Source organism: Lepidochelys kempii, chromosome 6, assembly GCF_965140265.1.
Source record: "Lepidochelys kempii isolate rLepKem1 chromosome 6, rLepKem1.hap2, whole genome shotgun sequence".
NCBI lineage: Eukaryota > Metazoa > Chordata > Testudines > Cheloniidae > Lepidochelys > Lepidochelys kempii.
This window is the reverse complement of record NC_133261.1, coordinates 64,922,763-64,944,024: the sequence shown is the minus strand read 5'-3', so window position 1 is coordinate 64,944,024 and position 21,262 is coordinate 64,922,763. Positions and strand designations below refer to the sequence as shown.

The window sequence follows — 21,262 nt, the reverse complement described above, 5'->3', positions numbered from 1 at the left end:
TGCGCTGCTGGAGGTGCCATCTTTTATCAGAGACATAACATTGAGATCCAGATGCTTGGGATCACTAAAGACCTCATGAAAGGTTTGCAAAGGTTAAGTTAACTTTGGTGTTCAGGCCAAATTTAAATTTATTCCAGTTTCTAACCGGCTGGGAGCAAATATCCCAGGCCAGGATCAGGGGCTACAGGTATTACAAAAAGTGCCCATTCAATAGCCCTGGCTGCCTAAACTACAATAAACATAATATAAAAATTATCATACAGCAATTTAAAAGCTAAATGAGTCAGTAAAGCCCCATAGCAAAGTTGTGCTAGATGGCCAGAGCCCCAGTAAAAATAATACCCTGTTCTGCGTCAAAGCCCCATTCTTTACATGCCCTTTCCCCTCAAATGCCTGGTGTGAAACAGGCCAGAAGGTCAATTTCAAATCTGAACTGCCCCCCCAAAGTCTAACAGGGCTTTGTATAATTTTGTCCTTTTTATTGTGCCTTGATACAATTATTCCAGCAAAAATTACAGGCGAGGCCAACATGCACCTTGGGGCTATCTGGATTCGTTTTAGCTCATTTAGTTGGAGGCTTCCCCCTGGCCCACAGATAAAAAATGCTAAATGGAAAAGAGCTCACTCCTCTCCAAAATTAAAATAAATTCCTTTTATCTTTGTAATTAAGTCCCATCCCATATTCAGCCAGCTGAGGGTGGCAAAGAATGACTTTTCTGTATTCCACAATGTCTTTCTCCCTCCATGGCCCTATTCAGAGTCTCTTGTATGTATTTAATCACCCATAGCCAAGCCCGGCTAATGAAATGAAGGGCCTTGCCCTGCCCTGCCCCTGCTCCTATTTCTATTTTGGCTCAGCATGTCCTTTGCTTGCTCGTTCCAACAAAACAAGCAGGTTTTTCTTTCCTCACTGGGATTTAAAGGTCCTATTGCTGACTGGGGCCACTGCTGAAAATGGAATGAATGCCTACAAACACTACAGTGCAAAACTACTGCAAACACAGAATGGAACACAGCAATGAAAGCCTAATGGCCTTGCCTTTGCTTTACAGAGGCCACTGGTCACTACTGTGGGGATCTTTTCTATCTAGAAGATCTTTAAACAAAACTAGTCAAACATGTTACAGGGCTCTTTCATGAGGCCTTGGTATTCATGGCCTGGTCATGAGCACTTGCCACATCAGAATATGTTGTTTCTCTTTTTTCCCAGCTGCCCTTGCCTTTTGCCAAGGCAGTCATTAAAAAATATGCCTTGCCTTTCTTAGTTCCTTCAAAGAAGCGTGATCCCACTCCTGGACCTTAGGAGACATGGATGCTGTGATAGCCCTCCACCACATGATGTTGCTTGTGAGAATGGTTGACATGCCAATCAGAGGGCAGAAATCTGCTTCCAGTGTCCAATGGTACATGGCTAGATGCTGATTAACATGGTCTAAATTTTTTTAGCCTATGAAAAGTGGCCACTGATTTTATTTGCCCTAATTCTCACATGCCTAACTTGAGACTACTTGAAATGTGGAATACCCATAAACTATTTGAAGTCAATAGGGCAGGGACCATCTTTTTATTTTGAGTTTGTACAGTGCCTACCACAATGGGGTCCTGGTCCAACAGTGGGCTCCTACGTGCTACCACAACACAAATAATAAATAACAAAATCTGCAAGTGCTCTTCCCTCTGAAAATCAGGCTCAAGAGGTCTGACTCAACACTGTTACTCCAGTTTCATACTCATGTAGCTCCACTGAAATCAGTGGAGTCATAGCAGCATAAAACTGGAGTAATACAGTGTCAAGGTCTAAGATCTCTTAAGTCGAGTAACCAAAAATCAATGCACTCTAAAACAGAGGCCACGCTTGAAAATTTCTTTCTTAACTTACCCCATCCCCCACCCCATGTGGCACTGGCAGGCCTCAAAGGCAGTCTTGTGAAAGGAGACACTGGACATTAGAAATGTGGCTTAAGTCCCTAAACCAGGTCTCTTATTATTAGCCTCTCTGCATTACTGGAACTGACTTCAAAGGAGTTAGATTGGCATTTATGAGTCTGGTTTTTTGTCAGCTTAACTAAAACAAACAGGTTCAAGCTCCAACATTCTGTCAAGTGGAAGCAGTGCGAGGTTTAGACATCGTTTGGGGGAACGTAATGTTAAAAGCATGTTTGCAAGCACTAGAATTCACACAATATTGTCCTGTCATCTTTTGTTTAATATTGTTTTGGGGATTTTTTTTAAGTCTCCTTTTGGTAAAAGCATCTAAAAATTATCTTGTCCCCCTCTTCGTAAAGGGAATAAACACTGGGCCATTTCCTGGCCTGTGCTATTGCTTCTTTCCATCACCCTAACTGCAAAGGGGCCATAAAACTGCCATAAACAGGCAGCTAAGGGGGATTTTCTTTTGGCATTGCCAGCTCTGTGCTACTCCTCCCGGTGCAGGGGGTTTGCTGGGGTCACGGCCACCAGAGCTTACAGCACTCTGCTGATCCCCCTGATCTAATGGCCCCTTGAGGGCTGTTACAAGGCAGCACAATTTAGAGCAGTCCCAAGGCCAGTTTAGCCCCTGGGGATCAGGAGAAGACAAAGGTGGTGTTAAGCAGCTTTTGCCCGCCCGTCTCCCTAGCTCTGATGCAGCGGAGGACCCAGACCACTGAAGTTTCGCCCCCAATTTTTCTAAAATGGAGCCAAATGCACACTACACAGCTGTAAAGCAATCACATACATAAAGAGTGTTCATGCCCTTTCCTGTTCCCTGGTGTCAGAGACAGGGATGTGGGTCATCATGCCCAAAGGTTAGAGCAGGAGTCATTCCTAGTGGTTAGAACACCAGTCAGTAGTTAGGAACTTGCATTCAGGGTCAGAACTGAAATCATAAGCCAGGGCACCAGAGCCAAAGGTCAGAGCCAAAGTAAAAAGTCAGAAATTGAACTCAAGGGTCATGATCAGGTTACCTGGGGTGAGGTAAAAACAGGAACAGGGCTGGAACAAGGCAGAAGCACAACTGGGAACAGGCAAGCACAGCAGCCAGTGGAGCAAGGGGTAAATGCTTTGAGCAGCCACTGAACTACTGCTGTTCTTGGGCTTAAAAGCAGGTCTGCTGACTCTTCCTACCAATCAGGCAGCCTACTACAGACCAGCAGTGCTTGTTAGGATCACTGGAAACTGGGTCTGCTGCAGGGCCCTGTTTCCAGACTGGCTCTGTTGCACAACCTCATTCCTGACACCTGGTGATGTATAGATTACTCCAGGCATTTTTGTCTCCTTGACTTTTATACTGAATGTAAAAATCAGTTGCACATATACAAAATGGGAAATGACTGCCTAGGAAGGAGTACTGAGGAAAGGGACCTGGGGGTCATAGTGCATCACAAGCTAAATATGAGTCAACAGTGTAACACTGTTGCAAAAAAAGCAAACATCATTCTGGGATGTATTAGCAGGAGTGTTGAAAGCAAGACATGAGAAGTAATTCTTCTGCTCTGCTCCGCATTGATTAGGCCTCAACTGGAGTATTATGTCCAGTTCTGGGCACCACATTTCAGGAAAGATGTGGACAAATTGGAGAAAGTCCAGAGAAGAGCAACAAAAATGATTAAAGGTCTAGAAAACATGACCTATGAGGGAAGATTGAAAAAATTGGGTTTGTTTAGTCTTGAGGAAAAAAGACTGAGGAGCGATACAATAGCAGTTTTCACGTAAATAAACGGTTATTACCAGGAGCAGGGAGAAAAATTGTTTTCTTTAACCTCTGAGGATAGGTCAAGAAGCAATGGGATTAAATTGCAGCAAGGGCAGTTTAGGTTGGACATTAGTAAAAACTTCCTGACTGTCAGGGTGGCTAAGCACTGGAATAAACTGCCTAGGGAGGTTGTGAAATCTCCATCATTGGAGATTTTTAAGAGCAGGTTAGAACAAACACCTGTCAGGGACGGTCTAGATCAGTGGTCAGCAACCCATCGATCGCGATCGACTGGTCTATACTAGAGGATCTCCCAGTTGATCGCAATCTCCGGCGGCATAGTGTGGCTGCAGCTAAGGCACACTCCTTGTCTACCCCGGCCCCCAACTGCTCCCAGAAGCGGCCAGCACAACCCCACAGCCCCAGGAGGGCAGGGGTCTCCCTCTGCGCGCTACTCCTGCCTGCAAGCACCACCCCCACAGCTCCCATTGGCCAGGAGAGCTGCAGGGGTCGTGCTTGCAGAGAGGGGCAGCGTGCGGAGCCACCCCCCCGCCAGGGGCTGCAGGGGTGCATTGGCCCCTTCCAGGAGCAGTGTGAGGCCGGGGTAGGAATGGAGCCTGCCTTAGTCCTCCTGCGCCCACCGTGAGCTACCAGAGGTAAGTGTTACCCAGTAGGAGGATGCACCCCAAACCCCCTCCCGGAGCCAGCACCCCAAACCTCCTCCTGCACCCCAAACCCCCTCCTAAACCCCCTCCCAGAGCCAGCAACCCAAACCCCTCCTGCACCCCAACCCCCAGCCTGGACCCCCCTCCCAGAGCCAGCACCCTGTACCCCTTCCTGCATCCTAACACTCTGCCCCAGCCCTGACCCCCCCTCCCAGAGCCAGCACCCTTTACCCCGTTCTGCACCCCAACACTCTGCCCCAGCCAGGAGCCCTCTCCTGCACCCAAACTCCCTCCCAGAGCCCACACCCTGCACCCCCTCCTGCGCCCAAACTCCCTCCTAGAGCTTGCACCCCTCATCCCCCCTGCCCCAAGTTCATCCCAGAGCCCTTTCCCACACTGCAACCCCTTGGCCCCACCCCAGAGCCTGCACCCCCTCCTGAACGCCAACCTCCTGCCCCAGCCCAGTGAAAGTGAGTGAGGTTGCTGGAGAGCGAGCGACAGAGAGCGGGGGGGGGATGGAGTGAGCGGGGCGGAGCTTTGGGGAAGGGGCGGGGTAGATCCTGGGTTGCCCTTAGAGTCAGACAGTGATCTTGGGCCTAAAAAGGTTGGTGACTACTGCCCTAGATAATACTTAATCCTGCCTTGAGTGCAGGGAACTGGACTAGAAGACCTCTCAAGGTCCCTTCCAGTCCTACACTTCTATGATTCTATGATTATGTGGCCCTGAGTGATCTTTCTTTTTGCTAGAGGCCTTGACCAATGCTTGGTAGACAGAGTGCTATCACAGGATGCTGAAACCTGAGCTGCAGCTCTCCCTACCCCCTACACTAAGCAGGGAAGGGATCATAGAAACACAGACATGTAGGGCTTGAAGGGACCTCCAGAGGTCATCCAGTCCAGCCCCCTGCACTAAAGCAGGACCAAGTGAACAGAGACCATTTGTGATAGGTGTTCGTCCAACCTGTTCTTAAAAACCTTCAACGATGGGGATTCCACAACCTCCCTGGAAGCCTATTCCAGAATGTGACATTGCACGCCATATGTTTATGGAAATAAATGCTTCTGAGTGTAAATGTAATGTAACTGAAATACGCTTTATGCAAAAGGTCTCTTGTAAGCTATCATTACAAAGCTTATAATCTACTGAGTGTGTTCATCCTATTTGTATGAATGTACCTGTGATGGTGCCCCCATAAGGCTTTATGGAAATATGCTTATGAATGTACATATTACATAACCGGAATATGTTTTATGCTACATATGCCATGTGACATATCTATGTAAAGGTTATGATCTACTGAATCTATTAATCCTATGGTATCATTTTTGTATTCGAAGTTATGAATATTGGCTGTGTACTTGCCTGATTTTTAAGTAGCCTCAGTAAAGCGTTTGGTCAGCTTCTTTAGAAAGGAATTTGCAAGTTAAGTTCCCAGTCAAGAAGCACTTAACGCACAATGGATCTTGGAAGGCCCCAATCCACATAAGAAGTCTACATGAGAATGTTCAAGGTAGCATGTAAACCATGGCTGCTACCTGTAAGTTCTGAGACATGCATGGACATGTGACTTGCCCATGTGACTCCAAAACTCCATCTTGTAGCTGGACTTCTACACAGGGGGAGGGAGGGGTATCCACCCACAAGAGAAAGTTTATTTAAACCCCTGAGACACCCCTCCATTTTTTCTTCAGCTGGCTAAAGAGATAGCTTCTCCACCCGCAAGGATACCTGAAAGAAACTGGAACAAAGGACAGTAACTACAGGGGGTATGAGTGATTGCTGGACCCAGACTAGAAGAAAAGGAGTACTTGTGGCACCTTAGAGACTAACCAATTTATTTGAGCATGAGCTTTCGTGAGCTACAGCTCACTTCATCGGATGCATACCGTGGAAACTGCAGCAGACTTTATATACACACAGAGATCATGAAACAATACCTCCTCCCACCCCACTGTCCTGCTGGTAATAGCTTATCTAAAGTGATCATCAAGTTGGGCCATTTCCAGCACAAATCCAGGTTTTCTCACCCTCCACCCCCCCACACACAAACTCACTCTCCTGCTGGTAATAGCCCATCCAAAGTGACAACTCTCTACACAATGTGCATGATAATCAAGGTGGGCCATTTCCTGCACAAATCCAGGTTCTCTCACCCCCTCCAAAAAACACACACACAAACTCACTCTCCTGCTGGTAATAGCTCATCCAAAGTGACCACTCTCCCTACAATGTGCATGATAATCAAGGTGGGCCATTTCCAGCACAAATCCAGGTTTTCTCACCCCCCCCACCCTCATACACACACAAACTCACTCTCCTGCTGGTAATAGCTCATCCAAAGTGACCACTCTCCCTACAATGTGCATGGTAATCAAGGTGGGTCATATCCAGCACAAATCCAGGCTTTCTCACCCCCCCCCACCTTTTTTCCCGGGGACACACACACACACACACACACACAAACTCACTCTCCTGCTGGCAATAGCTCATCCAAACTGACCACTCTCCAAGTTTAAATCCAAGTTTAATCAGAACGTCTGGGGGGGGGTAGGAAAAAACAAGGGGAAATAGGCTACCTTGCATAATGACTTAGCCACTTCCAGTCTCTATTTAAGCCTAAATTAATAGTATCCAATTTGCAAATGAATTCCAATTCAGCAGTTTCTCGCTGGACAGATTGATAGAGCCAGAAGAGTTCCCAGAAGTTACCTACTACAGGACAGGCCTAACAAAGAAAATAACAGAACGCCACTAGCCGTCACCTTCAGCCCCCAACTAAAACCCCTCCAACGCATTATTAAGGATCTACAACCTATCCTAAAGGATGACCCAACACTCTCACAAATCTTGGGAGACAGGCCAGTCCTTGCCTACAGACAGCCCCACAACCTGAAGCAAATACTCACCAACAACCACATACCACACAACAGAACCACTAACCCAGGAACTTATCCTTGCAACAAAGCCCGCTGCCAACTGTGCCCACATATCTATTCAGGGGACACCATCACAGGGCCTAATAACATCAGCCACACTATCAGAGGCTCATTCACCTGCACATCCACCAATGTGATATATGCCATCATGTGCCAGCAATGCCCCTCTGCCATTTACATTGGTCAAACTGGACAGTCTCTACGTAAAAGAATAAATGGACACAAATCAGATGTCAAGAATTATAACATTCATAAACCAGTCGGAGAACACTTCAATCTCTCTGGTCACGCAATCACAGACATGAAGGTCGCTATCTTAAAACAAAAAATCTTCAAATCCAGACTCCAGCAAGAAACTGCCGAATTGGAATTCATTTGCAAATTGGATACTATTAATTTAGGCTTAAATAGAGACTGGGAGTGGCTAAGTCATTATGCAAGGTAGCCTATTTCTCCTTGTTTTTTCCTACCTCCTCCCCCGACGTTCTGGTTAAACTTGGATTTAAACTTGGAGAGTGGTCAGTTTGGATGAGCTATTGCCAGCAGGAGAGTGAGTTTGTGTGTGTATGGGGGTGGGGGGGGTGTGAGAAAACCTGGATTTGTGCTGGAAATGGCCCACCTTGATTATCATGCACATTGTAGGGAGAGTGGTCACTTTGGATGAGCTATTACCAGCAGGAGAGTGAGTTTGTGTGTGTGTTTTTTGGAGGGGGGTGAGGGGGTGAGAGAACCTGGATTTGTGCAGGAAATGGCCCACCTTGATTATCATGCACATTGTGTAGAGAGTTGTCACTTTGGATGGGCTATTACCAGCAGGAGAGTGAGTTTGTGTGTGGGGGGGTGGAGGGTGAGAAAACCTGGATTTGTGCTGGAAATGGCCCAACTTGATGATCACTTTAGATAAGCTATTACCAGCAGGACAGTGGGGTGGGAGGAGGTATTGTTTCATGATCTCTGTGTGTATATAAAGTCTGCTGCAGTTTCCACGGTATGCATCCGATGAAGTGAGCTGTAGCTCACGAAAGCTCATGCTCAAATAAATTGGTTAGTCTCTAAGGTGCCACAAGTACTCCTTTTCTTTTTGCGAATACAGACTAACACGGCTGTTACTCTGAAACCAGACTAGAAGGAGACTAGTCTGTAAAAGGAAGCTTACTGACATTCCTCTAAGGGTGAGGTTTTTATCTGTATTCAGTTTTCTTAAACATAGACTTGTGTGTTCTATTTTATTTTTCTTGGTAATTCACTTTGTTCTGTCTGTTACTTGGAACCACTTAAATCCTACTTTCTGTATTTAATAAAATCACTTTTTACTTATTAATTAACCCAGAGTATGTATTAATACTGGGGGGGGTGGTGGGAGGGAAACAGCTGTGCATATCTCTCTACCAGTGTTATAGAGGGCCATCAATTTATGAGTTTACCCTGTATAAGGGTAAAATGGATTTATTTGGGGTTTGGATCCCATTGGGAGTTGGGCATCTGAGTGTTAAAGACAGGAACACTTCTTAAGTTGCTTTCAGTTAAGTCTGGAGCTTTAGGGCACATGGTTCAGACCCTGGGTCTGTGTTGGAGCAGATGGGCATGTCTGGATCAGCAAGACAGGGTGCTGGAGTCCCAAGCTGGCAGGGAAAGCAGTGGTAGAAGTAGTCTTGGCACATCAGTTGGCAACCCCCAGGGGGTTTCTATGATCCAACCCATCACAGTATCATTCTTCTATCTGAAGCTAGAAATATGAAGTATTACTCTGAAGTCCTATTGTAACTATGCAAAGAGTGGGCCATTAGTGGTGGCTTGGAATCTTGATGGTTCCCATTAACTAGGACAACTGGTTGTAAATGGCTCTGTTTACTTGTAAGCCTTCCTGTACAGGTGGGTGCCAGTCAATGAATAATGAAGTCTCACAGGATATGTGAACATGTCACATGATACTGGAATCCATCTTAAACCTGGTGCTTTCCATTTAGAAGAAAGGGTGGGAACCCAGAGAGAGACAAAAGATTCCCGCCTTGTGCCAAAGATATAAAAGGGGGTGGAACAGAACAAAGGGGGCTGCCAATCATGAGAAATCCCTTAGTTACCATCTGAGCTGGAGCTAATAAGGACTGCACCAGAGGAAGGATTGGGCCCAAACTAGGAAGGAGTCTAGTCTGTGAAAGAAACTTATTGGAACATCTCTGAGGGTGAGATTTACCTGTGTTCAGTTTCTTAATGTATTAGGCTTAGACTTGCGTGTTTTGTTTTATTTTGCTTAGTAACTTACTTTGTTCTGTCTGTTATTACTTGAAACCACTTAAATCCTACTTTTTATACTTAATAAAATAACTTTTGTTTATTAATTAACCCAGAGTAAGTGATTAATATCTGGGGGAGCGAACATTTGTGTATATCTCTCTATCAGTGTTATAGAGGGCAGACATTTTATGAGTTTATCCTGTATAAGCTTTATACAGAGTAAAATGGATTTATTTAGGGTTTGGATCCCATTGGGACCTGGATGTCTGGGTGCTGGAGACAGGAGTACTTGCTGAGCAGTTTTTGGTTAAAGCCTGCAGCTTTGGGGGCGTGGACTAGACCTGTGTCTGTGTTGCAGCAGGCTAGCATGTCTGGCTCAACAAGACAGGGTTCTGGAATCCCAAGCTGGCAGGGAAAACGGGCTCAGAGGTAGTCTCAGCACATCAGGTGACAGTCCCAAGGGGGTCTCTGTGACCGAACCCGTCACACAGAACTTAACTACTTTTATAGTTAGAAAGTTTTTTTTTCCGAATATCTAATCTAAGTCTCCCTTCTGCAAATTAAGCCCATTACTTCTTGTCCTACCTTCTGTGGACATGAAGACCAACTGATCACCATTCCCTTTATAATAGCCCTTAACATATTTGAAAACTGTTATCAAGTGACCCTCACAGACTTTTCTCAAGACGAAACGTCCCCAGTTTTGTAAAACTATTCTTATAGATAAGGTTTTCTAAACCTTTTATCATTTTTGTTGCTCTCTTCTGGACTCTCCGATTTATTCACATCTTTCCTAAAGCATGGCTCCCAGAATTGGACACAGGGATTTTTGATTTTCAGGTCATTCAAGAGCTCCTGATGGAGCCATACTGGCCTCTTACTGTTCTTGATTTCCTTTACATTGAGAAAATTGGCAGTTGTGCATTTAATATTAGCTCCTTGAGTAACTGCCAGTTCTCCTGAACTCCTTTATCCCTTAGATTTTCTTCCCATGGGACCTTACTTATGAGTTCTCTGAGTTTGTTAGAGTCGGCTGTTTGGAAGTCCATTGTCCTTATTCTGCTGCTCTCAATCTTTCTTTCCTTAGAATGAAATCTATCATTTCATGATCACTTTCACTTAAATTGCCATCCAACTGCAGATTAGGAACCAATTCCTCCCTGTTGGTCAGAATCAAGTCTAAAATGGCTGTCCCTTTCTCTGCTTTCTGAAACAGAAAATTGTCCCTAACGCATTTCAAGAACTCATTAGAAATTTGTTTTGCTATATTAGTTTTTCAACAGATGTCTGAGTAGTTAAAGTCCCCCAGTACTACCAGGTCTTATATTTTGGATATTTCTGTTACTTGTTCTAGAAATGCCTCACCCACATCCTCTTCCTGATTTGGTGGTCTACAGTAGATACCTACCATGACGTCATTCCTATTTTTCCCTTTTTATCTTTACCCAGAGACTTCGACTGGTCTGTCTCTCACCTCCTTCTGGACCTCAGAACAAGTGTATACATTACTGATGTATAACACAACACCTCCTCTATTTTACCCTGCCTGTCCTTCCTGAACAAGCTATACCCCTCTATACCAATGTTCCAGTCATGAGATTTATCCCATCAAGTCTCTGTGATGCCAATGAAGTCACTGGCTGTTGAATGTTAAGCCCTATCTACATAGCCAAATGACAAAATTTTACAACAGTTAAATCTGATTGTGGCTGATCTAATTATAAGATGATTTGGCCAGCCTGCATGGACAGGGCCAAACTTCTAAAAAATTAAAAATATACTTTAGTACAGTTTAGCAGATTGGGCTAACACAGGTTTTGAGAATTTTAAAAAAAACCCAACCTGAGTAATTACATTCAGCATGCCTAACATTCCCCCTGCAGTTTCAACTGGAAACATTATCCCCAACCTACAAAATCATTGTCTATTGTTGCTGCCAGGGTGGAAGGGCTACTGCATTTCAAGGGTGGGTGAGTGACCCCATCTATTTAGTTACTAAGTTGCTTTGGGATCCTCCTGAAAATCAATATGGGCCAGATCTTCAGCTGCTGTAAACTGGTACAACTTCATTAATTTCATTAATACATCAATTTACATAAACTGAAGATCTGGTCCTATATAAATTTAATGTATTACAATGATTGGAAAACAAGAGTTACCAAAGTGACCTAATAGCTTTGTTCAAAATAATTAATACAATGAAGTCTTGATAATGTTTTTTCTGAATACCGGTGATGGCCTCAAAAACTAGAGGATATAATCTAACAGTGTGGAAGCAAGGACTAAACAGGGAATTTGAGCAGTATTGTGTCTCTAAAAAAGAAAAATAAACAAAAGGAAGATAGGTTTAAACTACAATTTAAACAGGCTGACATGTTGGACTTTTTCCTGTATCTGAACATTTCTTACATTCTCAACTCTGCATAGTGCATCCGAAGAGAAAGCTTTCTAGTATTCCCAGCTAGATTGCTGGCATTAGTTGCTCTTTTGTAAAACTGCTGATGCTCTGAAACTTGACTTGTGAAAAATCCCTTCATCATTCCAGGTGAACTGCTGGATTAAATGAGTAGAATTTTGTGGATTGTATGAGAAGATCCATGGCAAACGACTCTATCTAGGAAGAAACTTTCAGGTATTTAGTCTGAATGTAAAGATACAGGAATACTGAAGTCAAGGTCTGATGAAGTGTTGTATTATACATAGTTAACACAGTGTACAATTTTGTGTATATACTCAAATATATATTTGTGTATATACTCAATATATATTTATTTTCTGTTGAAGTGTAATCCCTAATAATAATCGGATCTCTTTATTTATCAGTATTATTCAGTTATTCAACACATAGATGGAGTAGATCTCAAGACTGAGAAGCTCCTTAGAGGTGATTCTATGTAAACAGCATATGGATCAAGAAAGCAATTTCAGCACTGCCTCTTTATGAGATATTTGTCTCAGTCATAGCTCGGTTATAGTGTCAATGGGCTGGTAGAGAAGTAAGTGCTGGATTCAGGTCCACAAAGACAAACGAAGAATAGGTACACTTTGTTTAGGGCAATGAATTATTTAATTTTATAGACCCAGGGAAATATCCATGCCTAGCTTTAACATCCAGACAGCTGGATCACACCTTCAAAACTGTTCTGGAAATATCAGGATGGATGACAATGCCATATGTCTCTACCTATGTACCTCAAACTTGAACAAAAGAAAGATTCTTCTTTGAGGTGAGAGGGGAAACTCAATGTGGGTGGTCTATTCGGTCCTTGGTTTTTCTGGTAGGTAGGGATCCAACTATTGCTCTTGTGATGGTGGTTTTTGTGTTGTGGGATCAGAAAGAAGACTGTTCTACTAAAGACTGGGATGAGACCAACTCACTTAACATTGGGCACTGAACAATGACTTTTGATCCCTATTGCTGTGGGCTGAATTCAGACCTTAGGTGATGGCTCTAACCAATTACCAAGTCCCCAAACCAACCAATCCCTGAAAGCCTCAAACATTTTCATTATTTTTATAGCCAGGACTGACCCCCTCTATTGAAAAAAGGGAATAGTAAACACACACACACACACACACAAACCTTAACGAACACACAAATGACATAAAAATCCTGCATTGGAGGTGTGTTTGTCTAGACTGCAGATGGAGAGATTTCATATGGTACGTAGGAAAGGATGTCAATGGACTCTATGCTAACTTCAAATAGATTCCAACTCTCTTATCTAATTAAATGATCCTTTTAACAGCTGATGTATCAGGGCAGTTCTTTGAACCACTTGAAAAGACACTTATTAATGGTTCTCTTGGCAAAGATGAACTTGATCAGCTGCAAAAATTGTTTCCAAACAATGACCCCCAAAAGTTCCCTTTTGTTTCTTTTTTCAGACTACTACACAAAATGTCACAGTATATAAAATATTTTGCTCTATTCTGCTGTCATTTGTTTTCCTCTCCATTATTATTTCTTGAGATTCAGGTGGTGCTTCAGTAACTGTTTTGGGCCTAAAGAAGAAACGTTCCTGCTTTCATATGACAACATAAACAATTACCGCTTCCCAGTTCCAGAACACTGTCACTCGTTGCACATACTCAAAAGCTAGCACTTTCCTCCAATCACACAGTTTCTTAAAATCGTAACTACATTAATAATAGAAAATAAATAGACTGGCTCAAGTCAGGTATAGTGTTAAGTGCTCCATGAGGGTCGTACACCCAGCTCTGCATCAGCACATCAGTTCTGATGTACATCAGGTTCCCTTTGATATTTTGGTACTGGACTCCCATAAAGTTCTAGTTGATCCTGACCTGCAACATTCCCACTGTTCCAATCCTGCACCCCTCACCTCCCAGCTCTATCAATACACATGACTTACTCTTATTCTAATCAGCCACAGATGGGCATGCCTTTTACAGACAAATATAAATAGGTCTTTGCCTAAAAGATCTTACAATCTAAATAGACATCTCATTTCTGACCTGCAGAGGCTCAGGGTCTTTCCTAAGCAGAAACAACCAATTGTGCCCAATTTTGCAGTAGTTTTGTGCTATACACAAATTAGAATTAGGAAAAGATTCCCAAACTTATTTTAATTTGTGATGAGGATTGCAAACCCAAATCAGCTCAATCCTCCCTTCTGCCTCTAAATGATAAATTCACTTGCAGCTGCTGAAGTTTGCAAATTGCACAATAAGCAAACCCCCCTTGTGCAAATCAACTTGTCCACTCTTCTTTCCCTGTTTTACACATAGCACCAGTCAACAACAGTTTTCCTTTCCCCAGACCCTAAACTCAGTCTTTGGAAGCTTTGCTGTTGCTAAGGAGGCCTATGGATATTTTCTCTCAAGTGAGCTTGAGGGCTTTGTATGTATCCTGAGGTGACACTCAGCTTTTCTCATGTGTGCTCAGCTCCTGTCATCACAACCATACATCTCAAGATAGACCTGGAATATCAGAGTCTTTAATCCACCACTGCCAACACCTTCCCAGAATTGCTTGAACTGCTGTCCCCATTTCATCTGAGTCCTAGGAGAAGCCCAAAACTCCACAATAAAGACAGGGACGTGGTGGGGCTGGATGATTAGTCAAGTCAGGTAGTGTTGGGATGAGGGCTTTCTATATTTCCTCACAAAGAGTGCAGAGACAGCTCTTGGCTTTTCCAAGCTCCAGGCATCACACTTGGATTCCAAGCGTGAAAAAGCAAACAGTGGCGTGCTGAATAGTAAAACGGTGGAGTGAAAGATAACAATTACATTAAGCAATGGTTTGCGAGTACAAATTGCAAAAATCAAATGAAAGGGTCGTGGTAAACAGATCCGTGGCTATAGAATAACAAATGTCTATGTTAGTATGGGCTTTCATATTTTTCTTGTCAGCAGCAACAAGCTGCACAAATTTGCAATTAATCATTTCATCAAGCATAACTCTTGCCATACTAGGAAATGCAAACTTACCCCGACCCATCACAACTAACATGTGAATGCCACTAATTCAAAACCCTGCCCTTTACTGAAGCAGACAGCAGCACAAACATCAGTTTTACACCTAGCCTCATAAAATAGCTTAGTGTCAAGGACAGAACTCACTGACATTAATCTAACATCATGTCAAGACACAAGTGAAGTGGGAGCGCACCTCCCAGCACCAGTCAACAGTCTACCAGAATTTACATAGTTATTAATACTAAGGGTGACAGCAAGTTTGAAATCCATTTGGTACTCTGAGGGGTCAGGCAGAATCTCAAGGGTCAACACTGGATCCCTAAAGAGAACATGGTGCAAAATACTATAATGAACCTGCTGGCTCCTTAATGAACACTGTGTTAACCCCCAGTGCAATATCCATCCAGTAAAGGGCTCCATACTCCCTCCAGCACAGAAAAGGAGTGTACTGCCTGAGGTCAGAGGGGACTTGGCTTGGGAAGGAGCTAGCAGGATAGTAGGCTGGAGGCAGAAGCCTGAAGCTGGCTGCAGAGAGAAGGTCAGGCAGATTAGGAGCTGGGACTGGAGGACTGAAAGCCAGGATATCAACAGTCTGTTCTTGATAAAAGGCCACTGGTAGCTGTGATAGGTGTACAGCCAGGAGTGGCCAGCAAACAGAGGGGGAAGCAGGGAGATGAGGCTGCACAAAATGAGTTACTGAACAAAAGGATTGGACTTTGGGAGTATATCTACACTGCAATTAAAAACTTGCTGCTGGCTCAGGCTAAGGGGCTGTTTAACTGTGGTGCAGATGTTCGGGCTCAGGCTGCAGCCCACACTCTGGGACCCTCCCACCTTGTGAGATCCGAGAGCCCAGGCTCTAGCCTGAGCCCCAATGTCTACACTGCAATTAAATAGCCCCTTAGCCAGACCCCGAGTCAGCTGGCATGGGCCAGCCACAGGGTTTTAATTCCAGTGTAGACATACCTAAGAGGGAGATCTGCAGGCCAGTGTGTAGTACCCTCCAGGAGAGGGGTTGCCAGGAGTGAGTATCCCTGGCACCAGCTGGGGGAGCCCCACCTTCACATTCCAGTACTGGACTGCCCCTTACGGGCTGGGTAGGGACTTGTGTGTTGTGTTTGCCATTTTTGTTTATAACTATGGCCAGGTCTACACAAGAAACTTTTGTGGAGATAGTGATGTCAGTTAGAAGTGTGAAATTTCATGACATTTCTATGCTGGCAAAAGCCTTAGTGTAAATGCAGTGATACTGGCAGAAAAGTGTATTTGCCATTATAGCTTATTTTGCTTGGGAAACTGGTGTAATAAGTAGGGTTTTGTGTCTGTCACAGAGGTTGCAGAAGTCACGGAATTTCCGCGACCTCCGTGACTTCTGCAGCAGCCAATGTGGATGACCCCACAGCCGTTCAAGCAGCTGGCTCTGGGGCCAGCTGTTCAGGTGGCCCCAGGGACAGCCACACCAGCTGCTGCTCTGGCAGCTCCAGGCAATGGTCCCCTGCCGGCAGGAGCAGCTGCGGTCCACAGCCCCCAGCACCTGTTGCCACTGGCCCCATGCACCCCCCAGCAGTGGTCCCCCCGGATGCTCCCCCCAGCAGCAACCCTCCCCAACTCCCCCGCCCCCCGTTCCCCCAAGATTTAATCACAGGTACTTTTAGTATAAGTCATGGACTGATCACAGGCTGTGAATTTTTGTTTATTGCCCATGCCCTGTCCATGACTTTTACTAAAAATACTAGTGACTAAATCGTAGCCTTAGTAATCAGCTATACCAGCAAATCACTTTTGCCAGTATAAGCTGTGTCTACGCTAGGAGGGTTTCCCGATATAGCTATACCAGAAAACCTATTCTAGTGTAGACTAGGCTTTAAATCAGTTGTGCCTAGGTTAGAGGTTCTTCTGTGTGGACAGAAGAGGAGCAACACCTGACTTATCATTCAGGAAGTGCAGGCATGTCATGCTATTAAACATCTGGGGGTTGGCGTACTGTAGCACTCTCAGCAACTCCTGAAAGTGAAGTCATTGACAATATATTCTGTACAGTGACACAAAGCACAGGTTTGTTTGTAGGGCAACGTTCACTGCAAAAGAAACTAGAGGAATTTCTATATGCACAGGTGGTAAAATCCATGGCTGCACTAATTGTCAGGACAGCAGCAGAGAGAATGGGAGGCATGTCTGAACTGAGTCTCACCCCAGCAATAGATCCTTGCAATGTAACACAGGGAGGCAAAGTTTCATTTCCCAGGGTCTGACAAATACACAGTAGGGATTAAAAAAGCCTTATTAGACTAATTTAAACAAATAGCAACATTTACTCATCTCATAGATTCCCTTACCACATAAGGACAGCATGGGCCAGCCATTACTGTGTGGCTTGCTTCAAAAGCAGAGACGTATTTTTAAAGAACCCAAAGCTGATAAGAATTCTATTGGCTCTTTCTGAATAAACATACCTTTTGAGACATGCTATTTTTACAAAGACAGGCAGGCAGCCCAAAGATTAATTTGATGTATAATTCTATGATAGTCAGTTTTGCTTTCTTTTCTTGTCACTTTCACATTCTGGTCTCATGAAACACCACAAAGGTGTTGTGGTTGAGTTTCTAATACTTCAGGAAAAGTTTTAAAACCTTAAAAGCTGTTTTAATTGTCATTTTAAAAAGTCCATACAAATACTTATATTAATAGTTTTTTTAAAAACCTCTTTGGCCTAAAATAAATTAATCATCTCTCTTTAATCTTTCCAAAAGGGGGACAGTGTTCATGGCTCACCATCATTTTAAAACATGCGTAAGTGTGCAAGTTTCTTGCTGCATAGTGTCAGCAGCCTGATTAAAGAGCCAACAACACTACACAGGCCAGTTTTAACAAACTCCCGGTGAAGTATCATTTCCTTTCCCTCCAAAGCAAATTACCCAAGATACAAGAGTATGTATGGTAGATGGGAGCCCATTTCTGCAATCATATTCCCTTTTGCTTAAATTGGGTCCTTAGTGTTTATCACAATTCAAAAATTCAGCTTCTTCACGGGCACTTTACATGAGAGCAGTTCAAGAGAAACACCCAGCAGTGGAAGATGCCATGTAATCTAACTCCTGAGTTGTAAACCAAATTTAATTATGTAGGTGGAATTGCAAACACTTGAGGGCCCCCCAACCCTGCTTCTTTCTTCTCCTGGTAGCATATTAATGTCTTTAAAGAAAACAGCTGCCTTTCCACATGCTGGCTAGGGCCAAAATAAGCTGCCCCTCCAGATGAGAACACCCAGACACAAACACAGTGCCTCCCCCACCCCCACAGTAACATGAGGCGTGTTAAAGGGAAACTGGGCACTGAGCTGGATGCTGCACTTGAAAAGCTTGTCCTCACAGTCTGGCACAGAGGGGACTACTGTTCTTTTTTTTAAATCCTCTGCTCTTAGCAACATTTGTTTTTCTAACTGGTTCCCAGAAACCTCTTGGGGGCTCCAAACTCAGAAAAAGTAATTACTGCGTTACCTTGGCCTCAGCCACAATGTCAACCTTGTTAGGCTTGGTCTGTGGAGACAGCCAGATTCAAACATCTGCTGCTGCAGCATTTATTTGATAAGCCTCATAGTTCGCTAACATAAACCTGATCCTGCTGACCTGAAGAAGGATGAAAAGAATTGGGGGGAAGAGGGGTGGAGCACTCAGATGATCACATGACCCACTGGCCCACCAGTGTAAGGCCCTCTTTCCCTGCAAGTTTCCATTTCTTCTCTTTCTTGTTTCCCTGCAAAAGCTTCAGGGAGTTGCTTTTCCCCCTGCAGTTATGCAAACAGATGTGGAAGGGGCTAGGATTCCCATGCCTTATGACAGATTAACTGACAAGCGCAGGATCAATACAGGGATTGTTCTCGCTCTGGCTGCAAATGAGGCCTTCCAAAGCAGACAGAATGGCTATACACACACTTGTTGGCATGGTGGCATGTATTGAAAGGCTAGCTTACTAACGAAGTCCATTAGTTAACAGCAAGGTGGGGGGGGGGGAGGCAGGGGTTGGGAATCACTAAAAGCAACAGATTATGAAGGTTGTGGGGAGTGGGAGTGGAAATCTACATTTGATTCTTATTTCCCAAAAGGTCTTGTTTTCTTGTACAGTTAAGAAAGAGGAAATGAAATAAACGGTTGGTCTCTCTCTCTCTCTCACACACACACACACACTATTGGGAAAAGACAGAGGAACCAGGGGAATTAGGGGGAAGAAAGAGGGGAAAAAATTATTCCTAGTGATTTGTTTTGTGTGAAGCAGATGACTTGTACCTGTTGATAGTAGGGGGTTGGCACGATTTAATTCAGCAGCCCCCAGAACAGCTCAGGTCATGGCCTTCCCCCAGACAGGGCTCCCCCGCTTACCCTCAGTCTCCCTTCCCAGAAAGCAGAGGCCCCTCCCTGCAGCTCCCAGCTGTTGCTCCTGCCTCTCCAGGTGGGATGCAGCTTGTGGGCTCTGGCAGCTGCTGCGCAGGGAGGGGGCCTGGCCGCACCATGTGACTGAGCGGAACTGGCAAACCCTAGCAGAAATCTGGCGGGGCACATGATCCCACATGCTCCCCTCAACGTCACCTCTGGTATCAAGCATGTTACTCTCCTGGCTGAAACTAGCCTGCCGCTTGGCCTGGCCCCACTTTGTGAGGGAGGGGCGGTAGAGGTGCATTACTCAGAAGCCTGGGAAAGCACATTCCTGAGCATTTTGGTGTACCTGATGGTTGGCACATGTATCCATGTGTGTGGCTGCTGTGTACGTTATGTGTCTGGTACTTTGTATGTCGGGAATATGGCTGTGTGAATAGCTCCCTGGTAGGTAATTAGGAATAGATAAGTGGGTTTGGATAAAATAGCCACCCCAAACTTCTGTTTAAACTTGTCCAAAAACCTGAACTCTGAACCTTTTTGCATGCATGAATATGTTCAAATTATTGTTTTTCTTACTATTTTTCATATTTGTGCTGCCTCTGGGCTTCAGAAAATCTGTTTCCCACAGGGATGCGGATTGGGAAATGACAAATAACATGACACATGCGACTCTCGGCCTAATTCCAGCCCAACTGGAAGTAAAAATCTCACAAGAAGGCTTGTTTGATTTCAACCCTTTGGAGTAGGGCCATCTTCGCTATGGTAATAACAGTTTTGCAGATTCGAGAGGTTCAGATAAGATGTTACAGGCATCCAGACTTTTGGGTGATTAACCAAACAGAACCTTCAGACCTTCCAATGTTAGCCCATCACTATTCGGGACCCGCAGAACCAGACTTTAGTGCTAAATGTGTTCAGAAAACTGATGACTGACTAGTACATAATTGTTTAGTCTTTTGAGGGCTGTATAACTTTGGTCTAATTTTGGTTGTTGGGTTTAGTGTCGGGGTCCTGGGTGGTGTTGGTGGCCTTTGATATGCAGGAGGTCAGACTAGATCTAATAATCTCTTCTGGCCTTAAACTCATGCTATGATTCAGATACTATTGAAAGGGCAGATGGTTCAGCAACTTCTGCTTTTCTGACTTGTCCATATTTGTCTGTACAGCACACTAAGACTGATACTAAAACGCACAGCAGCTAAGTAAACCAACCAACCAACTCCCCAAAGAGCTGAGTATTTACAGCAGTCTCCTCTTGGAAAGTGTTATAAGATACAAGACAGAAGGACTAATTGACTTCAACCCAGGCTAGGAAATCTCTATTGTCTGGCAACTAGGAGAATAAAAAAACCCAAGAGATAAGAACTGACCTACACATAAATCTTGGAAGCAATGACTGACAGATAAAATCAACCAAGTGAAAACGAAGCCTGGTCTGCCAACTCAGTTTCCTTGCAACTTCAGTTGAACAACAGAAGAAAGGGATCATTTGTTCACATGATTCACCACGTTGCTGATTTCTTCTTCCTCAGGCTCCAACCAACCCCTTGTCCAGCAGCAGGATCAGAGATGGGGGGAAAAAATCTCATTGTGCAATCCTCTATGCCAGTCAAACAGTGGGGTACTAGAGGAGCGGGACAATTCATGGTCTGTTCCCCACATCCAGCACCAGCACCCATGGGAAAGCCTTCACACTCTAGGGGCCTTGCAGTAGCTTCACTGTTTAGAGCCCTGTAAATCATCAAGCCACCCCAAGCAGGCTGCTTTTAAGAAAGACTTACAAAAATGTAACGTACAAGATACTGAAGTGGGTGATGGAGCTCCTCCCCCAATGGAATTCTGTAGATACAGCAAATTATGGAATTCTCTTGTGTACTGTTCTTCCTGTTTGCCATTAATAAAGTTAGTATAATACTGTGGGTGTTTACATATGCATC

The 21,262-nt window shown here is 44.3% G+C and overlaps 1 protein-coding gene across 8 annotated transcripts in view; it reads right to left on the bottom strand.

Annotated features, from left to right (window-relative positions):
- RAD51B (RAD51 paralog B) overlaps nucleotides 1-21,262 on the bottom strand; it is a 716,515-nt gene that overhangs the window by 129,452 nt on the left and 565,801 nt on the right. The window lies entirely within an intron of this gene.